The following is a 23,394-nucleotide window of genomic DNA, read 5'->3' as shown; positions in this document are numbered from 1 at the left end:
AAATGTCTGGTCACTCCTGATGTTTCTTGCCTTAGTGAGTGACTCAACCATCCTGTTGTTTACACAAGTCAGAAAAGTAGATCCCATCCTCCGTGATCTCTTTTCTCTCATTTCCCATTTATCACTAAGCCCTGTCAAATTGACCCATTAAATTTCTAGTACAAGCTTGCATTTCTCAATGTTTACACTTCCACCACGCCCTCCAGAGATACCGTTACCTCTCATCTTAAGTACTATAAAAAGAGGTCTCTCTGTTTTCTGTCTACGCATCACCTCCAGTAAATTATCTACCCTCTTGCCAGAGTTCTCATTTCAAAAGGCCAAGCTGATGATTTCCTCTTGGTTTCCTACTTTTCCATGGGTTCCCATTGCTCTGGGGATAATGACCAAGTCTGCCGGTCCCTCCTTGTGGTCCAAAGCCTCAGGCATACAAAAGCACAGGTGTCTAGCAGCCCGTCTCCCATCCCACCTCCTGCCACTCCTTGTGCTCCAACCACACCTGTTCACTTCCAGCTGCTTGTATACACTCTCTTCCCGTCCACCAGAGACTTTTGTGCATGTACTTCCCCATGCTGGAAACCTCTCCCCACTCCTGCCATACTTACTAATAAATCCTTATACATCCATTAGATGTCATTCCAAACATCACTTCTTCAGAAAAGCCTACCTTGACCCCCTAGTCTACTTCAGGTAACTATGTTATAAGCTCCCATAAATTAAATGCTTTCAGAGTATGTGCCTCAAGTTTTCACTGTAGTTTAATGTCAGGGGTCCCCAAGGCCACCTTTAGGCCCAATGGTTTGCCCTAAGGACTTGCAGGACTCAAGGAAACTATTATACTCACAGTTACAGTTTATTACAGTGAAAAGATGCAGAATAAAATCAGCAAGGGAAAAGGTGCGTAGGTGGAGGCCAAGAGAGACCAGGTGTAAGCTTCCAGTTGTCCTCTCCCAGTGGAGGCACAGGTACAGCGCTTGTCTCTCAGCAATAATGTGTGACCACATTTGCCAAGTGTTGTCAACGAGGGAAGCTCACTTGAGCCTTAGTGTCCAGGGTTTTTATTGGGGTTCAGTTATATAGGCATGCAGCACGCTAGCTACTCGGGTCTCCAGCCCCCTAGAGGTCAAATTGATACAGTGTGGTCCAAAGCCTCAGGCATACAAAAGCACAGATGTTCACCATAAATCCCATTGTTAGCATAAACTATCTGGTGTGGCCAAAGCCTCAGGCATACAAAGACACTCTTATCTGGTAGGTATTCCAAGGACTTGGAGGTCGTTTCCCAGGTGCCAGGCCAAGGATGAGTCCTGAAGATGAGAATGTGGAGGGTTTGAGCAGCCCAGGCCTACTGAGTTATCCCTTTCCTGCACATGTTTCATCAGTGCTATTATCCGATTAATATCTATCTTCCTAATAGTCTACATGAGAGCAAAATCTGTAACTGTTTTTACGCAGCTTAATATACCTAGCCTTTATCATGGTTGCTGACCGACAGCAGATGCTATGTAAATATTTGTTGAATGAATGAATAAAATCTACTTTTTATTGTCTTTATTTCCTTCCAGTCTATACTGTGTTCTGTATCTTTGTATCCCACTTTTTCATGTACTTTTTCTTTATTACGGAGTCTTATGCATTTTTTGCCTAAAGTTACTTTGTGCTGATGAATGATATATAGTAAGTACCTAATATATTTACTATATTCCTTTAACCTTCAACTGTATTCCTATACTTCCAAGTGTTACAGTATCTGTGTTTTATTTATTTATTTATTTTTGGCTGTGTTGGGTCTTCGGTTCGTGCGAGGGCTTTCTCCAGTTGCGGCAAGCGGGGGCCACTCTTCATCGCGGTGCGGGGACCGCTCTTCATCGCGGTGCGCGGGCCTCTCTCCATCGCGGCCCCTCCCGTCGCGGGGCACAGGCTCCAGACGCGCAGGCTCAGCAATTGTGGCTCACGGGCCCAGCTGCTCCGTGGCATGTGGGATCTTCCCAGACCAGGGCTCGAACCCGTGTCCCCTGCATTAGCAGGCAGATTCTCAACCACTGCGCCACCAGGGAAGCCCCAGTATCTGTGTTTTAAAAACAATTTTAAAAGGGCAAATATTTTTCACATTTATACCTGAAATATTTGCAGTCAGTATATTGGATCGTGTCATACCCACTTACATCATCAGTTATTTCTGTGAGACTGAGGTATTGATCCAGCATTTGCCTTAAGAATTTCAGTAACCAAGTCATGCTTACATTGAAGCCACTGACTATATATTGAATTTTTTCCTGACTATATCAGAAATAAAGGGGAAAAGTCCCCTGGAATGAGGGTGAATGTCCTCATTTCCTCTGTAAGATGCAACAGAGGAAATGTCCTCCTGATGGTCCTCAGCATCTTCATCTTCAAGGTGTACATGCATTCCAAGCACTTTGCTCCACCTACAGTCTTTTTGCTTGGCCGGGAGTCAAAAGGTGGCTGGTCCATTTTGGCCCATCAGTTTGAATAAATCTCCCTCCATTAAAATTTTCTTTATTGTGGTAGTATTGGATTATAGCCCAAAGTATAAAACAAATATTCATAAATCTATACTGATATTTGAAAAAGGTTGAATAAGTAAGTAAATAGGAGAGAAGAGACAATTTTCCCCTGCAGAAGAGTTCCAGATGATTTATGTAGATACTCTGCCCACAAGTAGTTGGGGCGTAACTTCTCACTCCTTAGTGTAGGCTGCCCATGGCGACACCTGTCCGAAGAGCACAGTATGGGGAATTGGGTGGAGGGTGGGGAGGAAGGGTCACTTTACAGTGGAGCAGCGTGCCGAGCACTGCTGCAGCCGGGCGATCAAGGTTCACATCAACAATAAAAGGCATGTTGGTGGTATGTATCCTTTATATAATGTGGTGAGAATGGCAGTGGCACTTGTTAGTTCTCCTCCCCCAAACCCATAACCCCCGTCAAACCATAAGGACAACATCAGACCAACCAAATTGAAGAGCATTCTCATTCCACACAGTTCCTGAGCAGTACTCCTCAGACTGTCAACACCATCAAAAACAAAGGAAGTCTGAGAAATGCATATCCTAGAGGCACCTAAGACATGACAGATAAATGAAACAGGACATCCTTGATGGGATCCAGGAACAGAAAAAGGACATTAAGTAAAAACTAAGGAACTCTGAATAAAGTATGAATTTTACTTAATACTGTATCAGTTATTCCTTGTTACCAATGTAAGATTTAATAATAAGGAATACTGGGGACTCTGTAGTATCTTTTACGTTTTCCTATATCTAAAGCTATTCTAAAATTTTTTTTAAATATTAAAACATTTTAATGTGATAGTGTTTCAGTTTAATCTCAGTGCTATTCAGTGAAATTTGCCTATCAGTTTTACTTGTATTTAATCAAGCATTACCTCTATTTGATTGGAGTTACATTTTTTAATGTGATTGTCATACGATTGATTTTTCTCCAACAGAGAAACCATTATATCATTGTTTAATTTTTTGAAAATAAATTTTGTCCTTTGTGATTATGAATTTCTTAAGATTCTTTAAGAAACTGGAAAGATTCTAAGATATTACGAGTTAAAGTTTAGAAATAACAGGACGAAACCATTAAATTAGCCAAATGCATTGGCATGAAATCAGAAACAGTATTTTTGGGAGCATGAGTCCAGACAATGTATCTGTAAGATAGACTTTACAAACTTAGTTTGATTAATTTTTGTTTTTCTGAGGATATGATTCTTTTCTGTAATTATCTTTCTGTTTTCCCTGACAGGCTATCTAGTACTGGCTGCCTAAAGCTCCCTGCGAATTGAGTTATTCTCAATAATACTCTGTATTATGAAGGCATGATTTGAGTGGCTGTCCACTGTGATCTGGTTATTTGGACCTTTACATAAAACAGGTGGTTCTTCCATCTCATCAACATTTCTTATTATCCAGAATTCACCATCTTTTTGTCTGTGGTTCATCACACTTTGTCCATCACAGACGTGGCTCTATCCTATAGGTGGCCCCAGTTTATTTAGCTTCTTATTTACATCTTGGTCATTTCTCTTAGCTACTCCAAGTTCCCTTGTTTTCAGACTTTATCAGGGCTCATTTTATATGGTTATGTTTTTACTTACACTCTGATTAATTCCCAAAAGGGTTTGCAGCAGCTAATTCTATTTGTTTGGCTCTGAGATGATCCAGGCAGCTCTGATTCCAATCAGATGGCATTTACTTTCAGCAGGCACAGGACTGAAGCCCGTAACCAAAGAGCAAGCTGCCTCTGATCTGTGATCCTACTGTCTGAGCTCAGTGTTGTTTACTGGTGCCATCTTAATGACCCAGATGCTTGGGGTTTGATCCTGTTCGCCTAGACCTCCCGATTGGTCTTTTTTGATCTAGATCATGCTTCGAACTTGGCCTGTGGTAATATGACTATAATCTCAAGAGCACAAGCTGTAGAGTCAAATAGAGCAAGGTGTGACTCTTGCCTCAAATGATCGTTAGCTCTTTGATCTTGAGGAAGTTACTTAATCTCTGCCTCAGTTTCCTCATTTGTAAAATAAAAATAATAGCGTATTTGCAGAGTTGTAAAAATTAAGTGGTTCTAAAGCCCCTGTAGAAAGCTTGATTCTATGTCATGGATGTTTAATACATACTGGCTGTCATCAGTAGGATTATTGGATTGGGCTTATCTGCCTCATCTTCTCATCTAGCCCCTTCTAGCTGGCTCTCTGCTACTTCCAGGCATGTCTCAGCCCACCATGTTGACTTATACATTCACATGTTTTTCTAGTCACTGTCTCTGTGGTATGAACAAACTTGTCAACTTTTGTGCCCTGCTTTAATTTTCCTTAAAACTCTATGGTATGCCATTTGATTATTTCTCACTAGGTAAACATGTCACTAGAAGAGTTGTCTTTTCTTCCTTGAATGTTGCTGTCTGTTGTTTTCGTAATGATGTGAAGACCTGGGCAGACCCAAGAGCAGGTTCAGCCTTAAGTGGATATTTGGTGTTTGGGGTCTGGTGGGAGAGGGGAGAAGGAAGGAAGAGAGACGCAGGTAGCGTGATGGAGCCTGGTGCAAGAATTCTGGAGCTTGACTGCCTGAATTTGCAGCCTGGCTCCTCCACCTGTTTGCTGTGTGGCCTTGGTCAAAGTACTCGACATCTCGGTTGCTGCGGTTTTCTCATCTGTAAAACAGAGATAAGGATAATGCTTAACTCATAGGTTTCCTTGTGAGGATTGAATGTGGAGTGCTCAGAGCATTGCCTAGCGTGTATTAAGTGATAATTAAGTGTTCAATATTATTAGAATGATTCTTTTCCCAATGATTCACAACATTACTGATAATAATGATAACTGATAACAATAAGATAATAATAACTGATAACAATAATATAATCTTACTGATAGATAGGGCTTGTTACAGCCTCAGTGATACGATCGTCTTTATCTTTTTAGTATACCCACACAAATAATTTTGTCCTTTCAAAATACTCACATTAAGAGATGCTATACATATGTGTATATTAGCATTTTAGAATATCTAAAAATTTTCTTTAGAGTCTTCAGAAAGAATATTCTTTGGAACATCCTCAGTAGTAACAAATATTTGTCTTTTGAATATAGACTATCAAGAGTTAGAGCCAACTTTATGAAATTTAAGTGAATGATCTGTGTTGACAGTATCTTCTATATATTTGTATAATTTTATGTACTTGTATATATAATTATGTAAATTTCCTGACTTTATGATAAGATAAATACACATAATATGCATCTGCACACAAAATGTGTATATGTGTGTATGTGTGCTTGCAAGAGTGTCAAGAACCAGTGTTTAACGTAAGCTCAATTATTTTCACAAAGAAAAAGATCATCACCGAGCCACAGTTCACTTCAGAAAAATCACACAGAATCTCATGTTCCAGAAATTCTTAAGAGAGCCTAAGTTTCTCACCTTATACAATGAATTTTATATAAACCGTGCATTCAAACAAATGGAACGAAAAGTAAACATCTCGTCTGATTCTGGCACTCTTATCTCCTTCCACATCTATACCTTCCTATAGGCACCATAACCCTATAGTGCTGATCTTGGGGGACCTGTAGCAAAGGACAGCAGATGCAGGTGTGCAATGCTCCAGTGAGACATGCAATCTGAGTTTCAAATGTATGCCTAAGTCGATTGCTTGAGAAAACTGCACTGTCTTAACAGCCAATGATATATATCTGTATGCGTTTGGCATGCTAAACATGGCCATTTTAATTATTTTAAAGTTCCCTCTAAAACTCTGCCTCACGACTTGAAGGGAGATGCGGTCATTTGTGCTAATTGCATTTTAGAGTATTATATTGGTGACAGTAAGCTAATGTTTACAACTTTTGTTCACATCAAGTACCATTAGCCACTTAATTATGTTACAATTTGCTATCTAGCTATACTCTGCAAATACCAAAAAGCATCAGTCTGTCTCCCCAGTGCTGCGTGTGTCTGGAACACAGGTGCATCGCATAGTCACGGCTTCTCGTCAGGCTCACTGGTGTGCCCCGTGACCCTTGCTACTCAAGCCCAGGATCTTAGCTTGAGAACTCTCTGCCTGACTCCCAGATGGTGGTTTGAGACTGAGACAATAGTGTTGCAGTAGGGCCTTTGCCATGAGGCTTCTGAGAATGAGACAAATTAAGAGGCAGTGTGACTTGTGGATGTCCAGGATCATAGATAGCTAGGGTACTTTACATGTTGAGAACAGAAGACCTTACAAGGAAAAAAAAAGCTTCTGACCTATAAGCAGAGAGTATTAGAGCCTGGACACTCAGAGTCCTCCTTGCTTTGCAGAAGATGATGCTGAGCCCAGAACAGTGAAGGACGTGCAGAAAGAAAGGCTGGCCCAAAACTGTGCTCTGATTTCGTGAAAATCAAGCCTACCTTTCCAATTTTTATTTCTAGTTTTTGATCTAAGAAAAAAATTGCACAGTCTAATAACATACTTAGTGAAAAGAATAACTATTGTGTTCTGTCAGGTTAATGTTACAAGGGTGGGATGTGTCTTAGAATCTCATTGTGGAGTGAATTTTACTGGAATGCCAGATCTCACAATGAGCTGGTATTCTGTTAGTGACCATAGGCCATCATTCATTCCTTTCTAACTGAGAATGTGAGGAGAGTTCCCATCGTGTGATCTGCTGATTGATGTCAAGCAATTCTGTTGTCATGGTTCTAGTTAAAAAATGTGAAAGAAACTAGATCTTTTCAACCTAAAGGTTCTCTCTGTATAGTTAATTAAAGACATTTTCAGAAGACATTTGGATTATGGGAAAGCAATGATATCACATTATGACATTTATTTTATTCCCTACCCCAAGAATCTCAGTAATTGGTTCACCTATTCAAAACTGTTATTTTATCCGAGGGTAGAGATCTCAGGACCCCGAGTCAGACTCACCTAATTTATGTAATTGGCATCTTCTTTTATAAACAACTCTAGACATAGGAACTTTCTGATTCATGAATGTGCCATTCACTTGTTTTGAGAGAATTTAATGTAAAACTTATCTAATTTCAATGAGAGTCTTTAGGGAACTTTAGCCAAGGGTTAATATCTTATTTATGCCATTGTATTGAAGAAAATTTTAGAAATTAAGAGTCCACATAAGCTGTTGAAATGCTGGGCAGCTCAAGGTACATATTGTTGAAGTTGTTCACTTTGCAGCTGAAGAAATTAAGATGTGGAAAAAGATGAATGGCTTACCTATGATCATATAGCAAATAAAAAGATAGTGGCAACATGGCTACCAGTACCCAGAGCCTTTGACTTCCGAAAGTCCAGTAGTCTTCCTACCGGGCCAGGCTACTTTACATACTTAGAGGTATTTCGTTTTATGCAGTGCTGTTGAGATACAGGAAAAACAGAAGGTGTACTCATTGCCTTCAGAGAACTCATACCCTTGTGGGGATTGTATCTTCCCATGGAAGAGATAGTGTGTGTATTTACAAACGCATTTATATTTCCTTCAAGGGTAGTTTACTACTTCTCCTTTCCTTTTTGTTACCGTAGAATCTGCTCATCTCTGTTAACCAAAAACAAAACAAAAAGGGTCATATAATTGCCCAAAGCCACCGTCTGATGGTTTAGGTGGAACGCGTATGAACACGGGCATGGGTGAGCCCCGTGAATCATCACTGTGACGTGCCCACCTGGAGAGCAAAGGCAGATGACGCTTCACTGATTGCGACCTGGACTCCTAGAGGGAGGGAGGTGATAGTACTGTTCACTCTGTGCAGCCACGCTGTGGAACCTTGTGTTGTGTTTCATGTGACACATCATTCGAAGGGCTACTGATAAACCAGAATGTACTCATAGGCTGGAAAATGGGATGTTGAATGGAGTAGACATCCCAGAGTAGTGACTAAAGAAACTGCAAATATTTGGTGTAGAGAAGAACCATCTGAGTGGGTGATGATAGATTCCCTCTAATATTTGAGGGACCATCATGTGAAAAGCACACTAGACTTGAGCTCCCAAGCTTCTAAATTGAGGGCCAATAAACAGAAGCTCCGGTGAGGTTCCCCCTACTGTGGAACCAGACCTTTTGGCTCAGGGCTTCAAAAGATGGACTGGGCTTCTCCCTCCCAGGGCACTGCATTTTCGGGCAGTGGAGGTGTTGCATGGAGGAGATATTTTTAAAGGGCAGTGTTCAGAATTCAGATTTGCAGTTGGACAAGATGACCTTTAAGGTGCTTTCCTGCACCTGGGGTTTTACGATTCTATTTCTATTATGCTTTGACGCTGGGTATGTGTCACATTGTTTGAATCAAACACTGGACAGGAGCACAGTTTGGAATGTTGATGGCGCTCACATCTATTTTGTGTTTCAATTTCTGGAAGCGGTCTCTTTGTCTTTGAGGCAGTTTGGTCCCTGACCTTCTGTAACATTTGGATCCCAGCCACACTGTCTTTGTTTACTGTAAAGAGCATGGAAAAACTGACTTCCTGACAGTGCTCTGCAAAGTCTAAGGTCAAACCACTCACAGGTGAACAAACACAGTCTTTCCACCTTCAAATTGCCATTTGGCCCCTGTAAACTGGATCAGGGTAATAATACTGGGTAACAGAAAGAGGGGAAACCAGGGCTCTGCCAGCCATTAGTCACTTTGTCATTCTGCTTTGTGAAGAGCTAATCTTAATTTGGTATCCATTTTGGGGAAATTAGAAAACATGGCATGCAATTTTAAATCCTCTAGCAACCTAGGAAATAAGCCTATAGAGCCTTCCTTTCTCTACAGTCTGGTCAACTATCATCATCAATATCTCTCAGGATTGCAGAGACAAAGCGTAGCATTCTTATTCACTTAAGGGATGTAAGAGTCACACTCATTGAGTATTCGTATCATCCAAGCTCTCTCTTTTATGGGTAAGACCTCAGCGTGGCCTAATGGGTTGACTTCCTTTCAAGAAGCAATATCTTTTTTTTTTTTTTTTTAACTAACCTCTGCTGTGCTTTACTGTTGTTCAAAAGCAGTAGGTCCCCTTTGTCAAAGAGAGGGAAGTGTCTTCCTGGGTGAGGGTATCATAAGCTCTTTATGGGCCTAGACAGTGCCTCATTCACTTTATTCTCCTCCCATCATGCTTAATATACCGTCTGATCCTAGAAGGTCCACATAACACATTTGTGTGAGTGTCACTGAACAAACCAGTGACCTCACTCAAGTATTACCCATTTACTTGAAATCACTTATTTGCCAGATTCAAATTTCCTTCTTAATATTTGAAGATTAATCACTAGAATTGATCTAAAGCAATATAAAAAATATTCCCAACATAAATTTGCATTTTTTTTTCCTTTAAGAATGTAGGAATAAATCTGGCTTTAACTGTATTTTTTTTCCCTTGGTCTCTAGTGTAAGCAGGGTCTTGAAATGCCCTAGTTATCTAACATTGCTCTTGAACTCCACTTAGAGATGATATATTAGCCTTTTACTAAAATATATCTGGGTATTAAAAACCCAATTCTTTGTGGCTGATGAGAAAGATTATTAAACTTTTTTTTCCAGCTATAATATGAGGCAATAATACCCCTTTTTACTTCCAGAGCCAGAGGCAGTATGTCATATTAACCTTCATTAGCTGCCTAAGAAATGAGGTGCATTTGTTAATTTAGTATTCTGGTGAGCTAAGATTGTATGCGAAGGCTGATAAACTTGTGTGGTTTCCCTGCTTTGCTACATATCAAAAAAAAAATGGTAAAGTATTTTAGGATACTGATTTTATTGCCTTGCTAAGTGCAGTGTTCGAATTAGGGGCTGGACCTGGGTAAGATGGGTCTGCTGGTGATGGGCAAAGATTGATGTGGCTGGAGAAGGGCAGAGCCAGCATGACCTGATCAAAGCAGGCCTGAAGAGGAGCATCTGAGGTGCGTGGTGTGGGTGGAAGCAGGTGTCATCAAAAACCTGGGCCAGAGGTGGAAACAGAAAACGGATTCTATTTCTATGTATATAATTGCATGATGGACCTTTCCCCTTGGATGTCCTATGAAATATTAAGTTTTCTGTAGAGTTTTTCCTTCTATGTAGAATTGCTTTTAATTTTCCCATTTCTACCTCCATTTACTTATGGACTCATTCACCAAGTAAAAAAAAAAATGTATCAAGTGTTGTGCTTGCTAGTCAGGAAACAGAGACGAATGACACAACTCCTAAGCTCAAGGAACTGCTTGCTTAATTTCTCCAGGTTTAAAAAATGTGCAGTCAACTTTGCTATCATCATTTCCCCCATTCCCCAAGAATACCTCAGTAATGTTATTTCTTTTCTCATAAAGCCTCCGGAATCCATCTCAGTTTTTCTTCTGCCACTACCAGAGTTCAGGCACCATGCCCTTAAAGTCAGGCTATTGCAGGAACCTCTTGATTCCTCTCCTTATATCCAGTCTTTCCTCCTCCCTCTATTAATTATAGCCGTGGTTACCTGTAATTTTGTTTGCGTGGCTTATGATAAGGGTAAAATGCCTTAGTCTTATAATATGGCTGTCCCTGGTCTGGTCTCACTTCTACAAAACTTGTACTCCATCCAGATTGATCCCCTCACACACCTTCAGTCAGGTTGTGTGTTCTCACCTTTGTGGTTTTCCAGCTCCGAGGCAGTACAGCATGGCAGTTAAAAAGGTGTGCCCCGGGGGCCAGAAGTACTTTACCTCTTACTTGCTGTGCAGTCTTGGGCAGCTTATTTAACCTCTCTTTTGTGCTTCTGTTCTGTATCATTGAAAAGAGCTTTTCAAAGCAGTAAGTCCCCCACAAGATTGTTAAGATTAAGTGTATTCATGTGTATGAAATGCTTAGAAGAGACCCTGGCATAAATTAAATGCTAGTGTTTCGCTGTAGCTGTTACTATTAATTGCTATGACCCAAACCTCGCCCGCTACCCTGTCCAGACATTTCATAGCTCACTGCAGATCTCAGGGTTCTCTGGGGACCTTTCCTGACATTTAGCTACAAGTAACCTTTCCCTTTTCAGCCCTTTTATGGTGCTGTTTAGCCAGCATTCATTTGGTAGGCAGATTCAGACCTGTTTATTATTGTTATAGGAAGTAAACCTTGAAGAGATAGCAATTCATGATAGTACATGGTAAGTGCCGATAGAAAAAGCACAGGTTCCATAGATTATACGTTGTCTGAGGGCAGGAACAGTGCCTCGTGTGTCTTTGTTTTCCTTACAGCGCTCTATGCCTATTTATTAACAAAAGTAAGTCAAAATGATTATTTTTTTTCCTGATTCAATGGGTGATGTGTTCAGAGGATCAGGAATAGACCAGTCTACTGAAATAGATAACGTACAATCAGATATAGGGTGTCTTTTACCGGTAGCATATGCATGTGAAAAAATAAGGAGCCATCCTCAGTTTTGGACAGTGGATTGTCCAGACCCCACGGACAGGGCTTCTGGACATCCAGAACATGGTGGTTTATTAGGATTCGTCTAGTGGCAAGTTGCCCAGTGGTCTGGAACAAAGACGGAGACCAGCGAGAAGATTGTTGAGTGTGAGTGCATGAGCGTAGACTCTAGAATAGAGGAATGGAGAGGAGATCTTAAATTCAAAGGTAGTTTGTAGGGAAAGAATCCATAGAACTTGGGAGTTCATACAGGTTGATGGCTAGGAAAGAATGAAAACGGGACTGCTGGGTTTCTTCCTTAGATGTCTCTGGAGTGTCCAAATTGGGAGAAGGTTGGCTTTGAAGATAAAAAGATACATGCAGTTACTGGAGTGTGAGCTCCGGGCTGGAAGAGACCTTGCCCGTCTTCTCCCCAGTGTCTAGAACAATCCCTGACTGTCCTACAACTGGAGGCTGATCAGTGTATCTTGAACGAATTAAGGGCCGCTTACCTTGCCATCTACAGTTGAATGAGACAAGTTGTAGATAATTCTTGCCACCTGTTTACTGATTCTCTGGTTCTAGTTAGGTGGCATGATCAAATTTTCTAAAGAAGCATACCTCTCACATCATGGGCAGGATGTCCCAAATTGGCAGCGTATTTAATTCCAGGATGAGTGACGGGATCTACAAGGCCCTGAGGCCACCTTTCTCCTACCTGCCTTAATGTAACTAGTAAAACGTACCTGGCAGTGCGGCACCTCTGCAGAGAGGTGCTCCAGAAAGCAGTTGTTTGCTCTTACCCTGCCGAGAAGTAGCAATATCCAAGTGGCTTAAGGGCTCTAGCTGCAGCCATGAGCAGCATTAGAAAAATTTCACCACCATTTGCCAGCATTAGACGCCAGACTGCAAATAAGAGGCATGTCAATTCAATGAAGCAGAAACATTTTGCTTGTTTTTAATGCTTACTTCCAGGAGAACTTTATCGTATGTTTGTATGCCTTTAAATAGGAAATTGCATTTTTTGAAAATAATGAAGACTGTCTCGTCTTTTCTCCCTACAAAGGGGCAAGCTTCTCCCACTTGGGTGAATATTGCCTGTGCCACTCACTGAAGAAAAGGGGAGCAGTCTTGGCAAGCATCTTATTAGTCTAAAAATAAATTATTCAGAATGCAGGTTCAGATACAGATTGCAGGGAGAGATAATAGAATTGGTTTTCCAAGGCTGATCATGCTCTGAAGACATGGTGTGTGCTTTTCAGGAATCCACTTAAGTGGAATCAGCTTTGACTAATACAAACTAGAAATAATCTTGCTGCCATCCAGCTAGTGTCTGTGGTACAGCATCCTCAGAATGTCTCCAAGCACCCATGGTCTCTGTAGGCTGTGTAAGTGTGTGTATATGAAAGTCTGTAGGCATTCACAAGCATTTCTTCAGGGATGCCTTTTCCTCATTGTTCTTTTAAGGAAATTTCTTCCTGGCAGCATGAGAGGGGCATGTCTCACTTAAGATTTGTCTCCCTCCTACTCCCGTGCCTCGGCAACACAGTTGACCACATTAGCAGCCGACTCCAGTTGTCATGTGGCTTCTCATGTGATGCTGGGTCTGCAGCACTTAGGAGCAAAAAGCCTTTGTGACTCGGCACTCATGGCCAGTAGCGTTCAGGGACAGAAGAGATTTTGGAGGGGGCGGGGAGGCCAGTAACCCGAGAAACGTCAGAAATAAAAGTCACATGAAGTACTCTGATCTATGTATTATTTTTTTTTGAAATTTGATTTTAACTCTTGCTTTTTTTTTTATGGTTTGTGTCTGTTTTTTCCACCCCCGCAGGCACCGAGCTGCGCTGTTTTGTGTTTCTTTCTTCCTTCCTTTCTTTTTTTTTTTTTTTAATTTTAATTCTGAAGCCAGACCGTCTTTCCTCACAGCTCCAGGGCTGCATCGCTGTGGGCACGCCAAGCTTCCCCTGGTTACCTGAGCTGCTCCTGCCGTCTCCCGGCCTCGGCTTCTCCGTGGTGCACCCGAACCCGGCATCGATGGTGTACGCGGTGAGGAAGAAGGACCTGCTGGTGGAGCTCTGGCCAGGGTCCCCTCGCAGCTGGATGAGGGGACGTGGAGGACGGGGTGATGCCGCAGAAGACCCGGGGTGGGATGGATAGAAAGAATGCCAAGGACCAGGGCAGGAGAAGTCAGGAATACCATCCATCCAATGGCCACCGATGCTCCGCAGGGCGCACCCAGCTTGGGCTGCTCCCAGGGATTAGTGTGGGGGGAAACCCATGCCGAGATGTGGTGGCATTTTACCTGAGAGTGGAGCTGAAGATGGATAAACCAGGTACCTGATGTGTCTGTCTGCCTGACGACGAGGCAGAGTTGGAGGAAAGCAGAGCGAGCGAGCGCCTGAGAAGAAAGAGATGCCGAATGCCGTTTGATTGTCTGCCGCTCACCCTGCATTCTCATTCTAGGGAGGATGGCATAATTTGTAACCCAGTACATGGATGGAGGAACTGTAAATTGTAGTCTGGATGTCGCCGGTGCCATCAAGGAAGAAACTGTGATGGGCTAGGTGACTGTACCAGTGTCCCCAGAGAAAAGAGCAGCCTTGCAGCATGGATTTAAATGCATGTGCATGCATGTGGAGACATGAAAAAAAAAAAGAGATTTCTGACCATTTTACACAGGAAGTCTGTCACTTTGCTGGGTCGGGCTTGATTGCAGCTTGTATTTTCAGCTTCAGCTCAACACCCATTTCCTGACTAGCTAGAGAGCATGGCCAGAGCAGCTGCATGCAGAATCTTCCTGTTAACGTGAAAGCGCCCTCCGCAGCTTTAACTCCTTGAAGTTCCGAGCGCTCTGTGCCTCACTGGGACTCATTGTAGGGTTTTGTTTTCTTCTTCTTCTACAAATCCCTGTAAACACAGCTGTATTCAGTATGGTGAAAAATTCTATCCTGTAAATAGAAATCTGATCAATTTAATCAACATAAATGTATCCCAGATGACTTTGAGACCAGCTGGCTACCACAGACTTCAGATGCTAAACATTCAATGGAGATGAATGCAGTCTTATATTTACATGTTTTAGAATTCCTGGATCAGCCTATAATTTGAAAAAGAATTTTAAATGCCTTTTCTAAGGAAGAGGTGGTCTTACCAGCTCACAGGTAGTTGGTTAGATTCAGGTGCAGATGCTGTTCATGAGACTTGGGATGGCAGGGTCGCATTTTGAGGGCACGTGCCATGTGGCAGAGCACGGTCATACTCGATACAGAGAGAGCCTGCGTCTGCCCAGCCGTGTGGAGACACGAGTGCCCTGGGAAGAGCCTCTGGTGAAGCTGGGGAGGCACTTGAGGCTTGTTTTGGATTCGGGTGCCTGAGCTGTGGTGCTCCAAGCCCAGCTTGGTGGAGTCAGCTCAAACCTGAGGGTGAGGAGCTTTCCCAGTTGTCATGGGGAGCTCTTCTGGGCCGCCTGTCTGGCCCTTTCACTGTTTGTTACTATTTCTACAAAGGCAGCTCTGTGTGTTGGATTATGTTTGGCCAGCTGTTGATGCATTCCTGCGGGTGGGGCTGGGTGGGGACCTTATTACTGTACTTCCAAACTGTAGATCTCTGTGCGTGGGGAGCAGGGAGGGAATGGAAAGAAATCAGGTTGCAGAAGCTGATCGCTCTTACTGCTTTCTCCAGGTAGTCCTAGAGCGAATCCCGAAACGCTTAAAGTGGAAAGAAGGAAAAAGGGAATGATGGGGGGAGGGGAGCAGTGAGGGAAAGAGAATGAAACTGAGCAAGCACATATGAGAGAAAAACAGACTTAGAACTTCAAAGCTGCATAGACAAGCAGAATGTCAGCAGCTTGTAATTAGTGGTTCACGGTTGCGTCAGTGACTGTATCTCTCCAAGAATAACTATGTGACGTGTGCCACAAAGTGAAGAAGACAGTCGTAACTAAGTTATCAAACCCAGTTCAAACAAGGGCAAATGGATTAAGGAATTTTCTGTGTTTGTAAATCAAATACTGATGGATTACACGTCTAAGACTTGCTGAATTCTGCATAATTGAAGGCTGAATTATCAATTTGTCGCGGGGCGGGGGGATACTGTATATTCATTAAATGAAACTGAACCCTTAAAAATGCAGATTAATTGTGCAAGGAAATATCAGCGCCTGCCCCATCAATACACAATATTTCCCCACATAGCCCAAAACAGTGCTGCCAATCTCCCTTATCTCTGCATCCACACATAGTTTTTGGCTGCTTGTTTTTGTGCATTAACGTGGAGAGGAGTTAAAAGTTACACTCCGGTCAATAGGGTCAATTACATGTGACAATTTGCATTTTAGAATTCGAAAACTCCCGTGGAGTCCTGATTTTTGTTGGTGGCCCTCGTATAAACCTTGACGGAGCCTTGGTTGTCTTGAAGCCAAACAGCAGTCTGTTAGTAACCCCATGGGAAGTCAGGGCACCACAGTGGTCGGGATTTGAAGGCCACGTTCACTTCCCTCCCTTGTCTCTGGTGCTTAGAGATTGTGGTGTAACTACCGCCCCACAAAGAGACGGTGGGAGGAGCTGATTGGTCGGTAGGCTTAGGATGTTTACTCTTATTTGTTTTCAGCGCTCCTCCGGGGCATTCATTTTGTATTTGTATTTGTGTTCACACTGCACAATTACTCCTCGCCCGCTTTGTTCTCTGCCCGAAGAGAAGTCAGTTTTAGTTCAGCTCCCTGCTTTCGGCTGCCTGGGTAATATGTGCATATGTATTGCGTTACCCGTGTATGCATTTCCCTTTTTAATGTGGATTAGGGAAAATCGGAGGCAAGGAAAGCTGTGTATATTAAATCAATAGCTTTTGGACTCACATGTAATATAATTTAAATATACTTACTCTGAGGTTGCCGAAGCTGAGATTGTCGGAGCCCGTTTAATTTACATCTTCGATTTAGTCAAGAAGCAGAACCTGCCAGATCAGAATAGCGTATTCTGTGCACCCAACAGGGTGGAAGACATGATTTTGTTTGTGTTAGTTCAAACAGCTGGTCATTAATGCAGTCCCCATTTCTCGAGTGAAGTGCTGGTGGACGTGAATGGCTGCTTGATTAATGCTGCCCCTCCGAGGGTCCTTCACCCAGCAGTCATGCTTGGAGCAGAATAATGTAGCATGATGTGATTGCTCTCTAACAGGGTAGTATGTCATTGTGTCACCAAGCAATTGAGGTTATTATGGGGCAGGGCAGACAGACGGGACAGTGGGGTTACTAGACCGTAGCATTTTTAGAAATACAGGCCTGACCTACTTAGCGTTTTTCTCTCCGGCTGGCAGCTGCCTGGAACATAAAGTCTCCTGATAGGCTGAGGCTGTTGCTAGGGGGAATTAGCCTGAATTTTTCCACACGCAGACTCAGTGACTGAATGATAAAAGCTGACTGGAATTAAAGAGATTTGGTTTAGTCTTATACAGATTTATCTGCCCCGTTTTTCTGTCTCAAGTGCAGTGGAAGGGTGCAAAATACAGATTTTTGCGTCCATTTTGTTCTTTGACCCTCTTCTTCTCCCCATCGAAGAGGCACCAGAGCAGGGCAGTTATGAAATTTGGGTTAATCTCTTAAGGTTGGGGGTCATTGAAACAATGTTGCAAATTGCAAGATATTTAAGCTTAAAGACTGCTGCGAATGCCTAACAGAAGGTTAGATTATTTTTCCTCTTCTGTGCACTAAGCTGTTTTGAAGTTGGGCATGCATCTTTCATGCACTGTATATTTAAACTCTCTTTCCCTTTTGGGCTTGAACAAAACATTTATATAAATTATTTTCTATCCAAACAGATAGAAGCTTGCAATCTCTGGCTTGTTTAAAATAAGATAGTAAGGATTCCAGATTTGGACAGGAAAAATATATATATAGCTCTTTTTTTTATTACAAAATATTTTTTTCTGGGCTATTTTGGGTTTGGCTTATTTTTCAAAAGCCAGCCTGGTGTTTATGCTCATGGATAAAACTTAACGGCTCCCACCCTACCCTCTTGACTTCACAATGTACAGAAAGATACAGGTTTTTCTCCAGAAGAAAGAATATCTGCTGAATTTATCTGGATATTGTTTTTCCTGGTTGCTGACATATGCACTGCATGTAGAGAGTTCACATAATCAGTTTTATAAGATGACCCATTTTTTTCCGACTCCTGTATTCTCGAAGTATCTCTGTGTTTGTGATTTTTAATAGATCTTTTCCAGAGGCAGATTTTTAATAGCTCTTTTAACGTAAACTGAAAGTCCATCAGGAGAAAAATAAAAGCAATACACAGTCAAGAATACTCTGATTTTTCTTGTTCCTAATTATATACTATCGGTGCTTAAGCCACAGTGTCCTTCTGTTATCTTATCTGTTCCTCTGCTGAAAGTAATCATTATCCAACCTTTTTGATTTGAAATTAATTTTTGTAAGAGCATGCTGTGATATCACAAGTACACATGAAGCTTGGCTACATTAGGGAGAGGAATAATGTAGATTCTTGTTAACTTCTAACATTGGATTCCTTGGCCACATGGAAACAAAGTAAATTTAAATGTGGGTTTTTCTTTTCATTTCAGATTTTAAAAGTATTCAGGACTGTTTAGCTATATATATTTTCAAACAGTGATTTCCACTTACACCAGAGACCACACTCAAAACAATAAAAAATGCTCTGATGGTGTCAGAGCCAAGAAACCCATCAATTTTCTTTTTCTCTTTTTTAAACCAGCATTGTTTACATTTCAGCATATAAATATAGCTTATCAAGCTAAAATAGAGTGTATTTCCTGATGTCGCAAGTGATGTTTCACACCCTTACTAGCTTTGAGAATCCCCCAGATAACATTTTTTTGTAAAGGTTTCCAACCATACTAACAATTTTTCTTTACTAAAAAAATGCCAATTTATGTTTGTTGAATAAAAGCTTACCTTGATGTGCTGCTCCTTCCAAAATGAAGCAATTTCATTTATTATTTTATTAAGTAAACATTTTAACTCTTCTCCTATGGTACTTTGTTTGGGCCAATGGATGATCATTTAAATATTTAAGTTCAAAGTTAGAGACAAAATATCACTTTAAAATCACTTAAGTAAGGGAATTTGTTAGCCTAAGTTTATTAACATTTGTTAAAGGACAGATCCTTCATTTTTATGTTAAGTACAACCTGTGTTCAGGTACCCAGTCAAATCGAATGTTTATTATCTGATTCATTAATAAATTGATCACACTGAAATTGTTCAGTGTAAGTCTTATTTGGTTGTTAGGTTTTTAAGAATTTTTCACTGTTGTGGCTTTCACCCATTACTAGAGAGATAAATATTAGGTGGATCAAAAACAAAGCAAGACTGAGTGTCATTTATGCTGCCTTGCTATAGTTAAGCTTAACTTCTAGGTATTCACTTTGACAGTGTATGTCTGTGGTATGTATTTCATCTAGTGCCATTGATCAGAAAGCCAAAGGAACAGTCACAGTCAATCATTGCATCAGTCACTTATTCATTAGGTAAGTATTTACTTTCTGCTCACACATGAGGCTGGCTTCTTCAGTTATAAGGTTCAACATGGATCAGTGAGTTTTGGGGATGATGTTGGGTGAACAAAAAAGGGAAAATTGCGATTGGTGGTTGTGGAGCACCAACCACAGTTAGATCTTGAGTTAAATGGTTTCCCTTACTGTGTTATGTTCAACACCTGACATTATGTAATCCTTATAATTTGAGGGCAGAGCTGGTGATAGTAACACTAGATCCTTGGAGATGGTGAGCTCCCCTGATCTCAAAAACAAGCTACATCTCTTCCGAACCATCTGAACACTTCTATAATATTAAAGATCTACAGTAAGCTAGTATGTGTCTTTTGTGAAGTCATGAAAGCTTATTGTAACTCAGAGACTTTAGACATTGTTACTTAAACAATTAATAGTATTTCAGAAACCTTTAAATGCCCAAGGTGTATACTCCCTGGAACTGCATGAGTCACTTTAAATGTTTTTGTCTTGGTTTGGTTCTTCCTATCCTTTCCTTTACTCTCCTTCCGCTCCTTGAAGTATGACTTGGTTACCCTCGTGTGTGGGCACCCCTGAGTTTGCCAAGGAGAGAACGGAACTAACTGTATTCTTGCTTTTCACCACTCTGATCACCTCTGTAACGAACTGAATTTAGACCTGTCTGATTCCCTCAAGATGATACCTTCCAGGCTTCCTTCTCTTCGTGCTCCTAATTCATTAGAGTGGTCATTACGTGGTGGTTGTCTTCTGCTTCTTCACGAATCTCTAACCAGTTTTTCATCTATGTGCCAGGTGCATAGTAGTTGCTTCACAAACGTTAGTTGGTTAACGAATGAATAAATGAGTGAATTAATGGGAATCCAGATGACAAATTCTAGAGAAGAATAGTAAAGTCTTCTATCTGGGGACTTACCAATGGTATAGAGGCAGGGAGCAGCAAACTTTTTTTTAATAAAGGGCCAGACACTAAATACTTGAGGCTTTGTGAACCTTAAAGTCTCTGTTGCAACTCTTCAGGTCTGCTGGTGTAGTGACAAAGCAGCCACAGATGATACGTAAATGAATGAACATGGCTGTGTTTCAATAAAACTATTTACAAAAGATAGGCAGTGGGCCTGATTTGGCCCGTGGGGTTTAGTTTGCTGACCCCTGGAATAATCATTACCTGTGATATTTTGAGGGTGTGATTACGCAGGATGTGTATACTGCAGAAGAGCAATGTATTAAAAAAGGAAGAGAATTTCAAACAATTCAGTAAAAATTAAGACAGAAGGGCAAATATTTGAGATGAGAACTTGCTGCTAATCTAGTAAATTTCATTCTCTTGCTGATGACACAGGTGGATCAGTTTATCTTAAAATTCAAAGATGAAAGTGAGGATTGTTGCTCTTAAAACATAATGCAGTTATATTCAACATGTAAGAAAGATGAATGGAAAATTTTTACTTTTCAAAATTGACCTTCTAATGCTGATTACCTAGGGGCAAGGAGGAAGCCCAGCCTCTGTTTGTTCAAAGAGCTGGCAGAGCATTCAAATTGTGCACAATTGTGAATCCAGAAGGATTGCCGCTGCCTCTTGTTGTTGTTTGCAGATTCTTTTAATCAATTTAAGTACTGCATTATTTCAGTAACCTGAGTCAGATCTTCCTTTTTCCCATCTCCCCAGTCTCTTCTCCATTAGATAGTAATTCACCTGCAGTGTTAGAAGCTCTATGCTATCCCTTTTCATCTTTGTTCTTGTTCCACTGGAGCTTCTTTTCTTTCCCCTCTCTTATATGTTGGCCTTGGTTGATGGTGTTAGAGGCAGGAAGCAAGTACCTCCAAATGGTCTAAAAGCCCGAGCCTGGGTTTTAGGCAAGCCTGTGTTTAAATCCCACTCCAGCATGAACCAGCTGTGTGACCCAAGGCACCTTAATTAACTTCTGTAAGCTTAACTTTCTCATTCATAAAACAAAGGTAACAATAGTACCTATCTCACAAGGTTTGTGAGGGTGAAATGAGATCATGAACATAAAACCCTTCTCATACTTGATAAGTGTTCCATAAAGTTGACTGCTGGTGCTGCGGCTTCTACTACGGCTCTTAGGTTCATTATTGAGAGTTTTTCAGCAAAGAAGTGTGTGATCCAGCATTAGGCTTTGAGATCTCAGTGGCATCATTATGGGCAACTCTCCTCAGTGTGAGGAGTCCCCTATTTATTTATTCTGGGGAGTCGGGTATCAGAAGTCCTGAAGTCGAGAGCAAAGCAGACACAGATGCCTAGGGGTACCCAAAATATTTCAAGGAATTGTGTGCTGTTTCCTCTCTCAAATTAAAAAAAAATGTGTTGCCTGGGAGTGTTTTAGCATATTCTAGGACTGTCCTAGAGGCACAGTAGGTTTTTTGTTTTGGGTTTTTCTCTCTCGCTTTTTTTTTTTTTTTTTTGGCTGTTTAGAGTGAGACCAAAGACTGATGGAACACAAAAGACTGCTATTCTACCTTAAAGCTACAATTTCCTTTTCTGAAAATTACACTCAAGGCTTATCTCCTATGGAAAATTTATCCTGATTAAATGGCTTAGGAGCGTTCCTTAGTCTTAAGCTGATTTTGTGTCAAATGATTTATTTTTTAAAGAACATTCGTTGTTCATCATTGTCTGGCTAACTTCTCTGCTCCTTCTAGGCCTCTGTTCAATCATCATGCTCCCCTTGAAGCCTTTTCTGGCCCCTAAATGTGACCTAGGTTATCTCTTGTGTGAGCATCCCTTAATTCCCAAGCAAAACACTTTTTCCACCATTATTCTCACTTTTCAGCTCTCTGATCATCACCCCCAGTAGGCTGTGTGTACCATAAGGCAGGAGAACTGTGTCTTTCTTCAGGATGATATTCCCAGCAAGTAGTAGTGCATGCTAAGTGCTCAATAAATGTTTGAGAAATGGATGTATGTCAGAGGCTTGTCCATTCTGTATATTCTAATAATTCATATTAAATAAGTCACTTGGCATTGTGCTGCACTTGTAGTAGTCAGTATACATTAATGGTGAAGTCCACAAATTAATCTTTCTCAGTAGTCATAGGACATAGTCCTATCCATATAGTTACTGAATTTGTAAATGAGAAAATACATATATTATTGTAACTTCTGAGATTAGAACCGGCTAATGACACATTTTTATTTTGACATAGTGAAGATGAAAAATATTTTTAAAGTAGCAAAAATTGGAATTGTTACAAAGCAAGCATTCTATACAAAAGAATGCTCATTCTTCTTTCGTGGGGACTTTATAAGACATATCTCATTCTACGAGCGAGACGTGTTCTTAGTTCTAACAAACCATTGAGGAGCTTATTAAATGAAAAGTGTTCAGGAAACATCAGTTGAATTTGATATTTTGGCTTGTCTTTGTATTTTTCTTTAATAACAGAAAAATCCTTTTAGCTCTCTCTCTACCCGGAAAAATGTTCCTTTGATGCTTTTAAGGACCCCTTTAGCCCACAAGGCTAAAGTGTATTAATAACAGAGAGGTGTAGATGCAGAAGAGGTGGGGGTGAATTGAACCTATCTGGTCTCCCTGGGGTTTGCCCTCGCTGCTGCTAGTGGCCACAAATGGCCACGTACCCCAGGGGAAGTGAATGCAACAGCATGAGAGTGAGAGCCTTTTTGTGTTTCCTGCCAATTATTAGGTGTGATTGAATATTTTGAAAGAAAGCAGTACATAAAAATTGGCATTTGGCTAGTGCCTTACAGAAGTGATCTTTTCTCCCCGTTTTACTTTCAAATGTGTTTGATACTCTGACAGTAGACTCTGCCTACCCCTCTTGTTAGCAGAGGTAGACACCAGTCTTACAAAAGATGCTCTATAGATATAGGGTGGAGGATATTGGGTTTACTGTATTTTTCCTTCTTTAGCTACTGTGGGTTTATGTGTTTTTCCTTGTTCTGAACATTACAGGGGTGCCTTTACTTCATCTTTTTCTCTTCTAGGACCATAATAGACTTTGTACCATAAAGGCTCTTTGGTTTAGGTTTCTAGTTGTAAGAATGAGG

At 41.1% G+C, this 23,394-nt stretch overlaps 1 long non-coding RNA gene across 1 annotated transcript; it reads right to left on the bottom strand.

The window, feature by feature from the left end:
- Window positions 1-3,355: 3,355 nt before the first annotated feature.
- Window positions 3,356-15,143, bottom strand: LOC130709092 (uncharacterized). The gene is made up of 3 exons (XR_009009568.1): window positions 15,010-15,143; window positions 12,605-14,765; window positions 3,356-5,181 (listed from the first exon to the last, which is right to left on the bottom strand). It is a non-coding gene; the product is annotated as an uncharacterized LOC130709092 (long non-coding RNA).
- Between the last annotated feature and the right edge of the window lie 8,251 nt (window positions 15,144-23,394).

Source organism: Balaenoptera acutorostrata, chromosome 10 (assembly GCF_949987535.1).
Source record: "Balaenoptera acutorostrata chromosome 10, mBalAcu1.1, whole genome shotgun sequence".
Lineage (NCBI taxonomy): Eukaryota > Metazoa > Chordata > Mammalia > Artiodactyla > Balaenopteridae > Balaenoptera > Balaenoptera acutorostrata.
The sequence above is the reverse complement of the archived record's forward strand: the minus strand, read 5'-3'. Positions and strand labels throughout refer to the sequence as shown.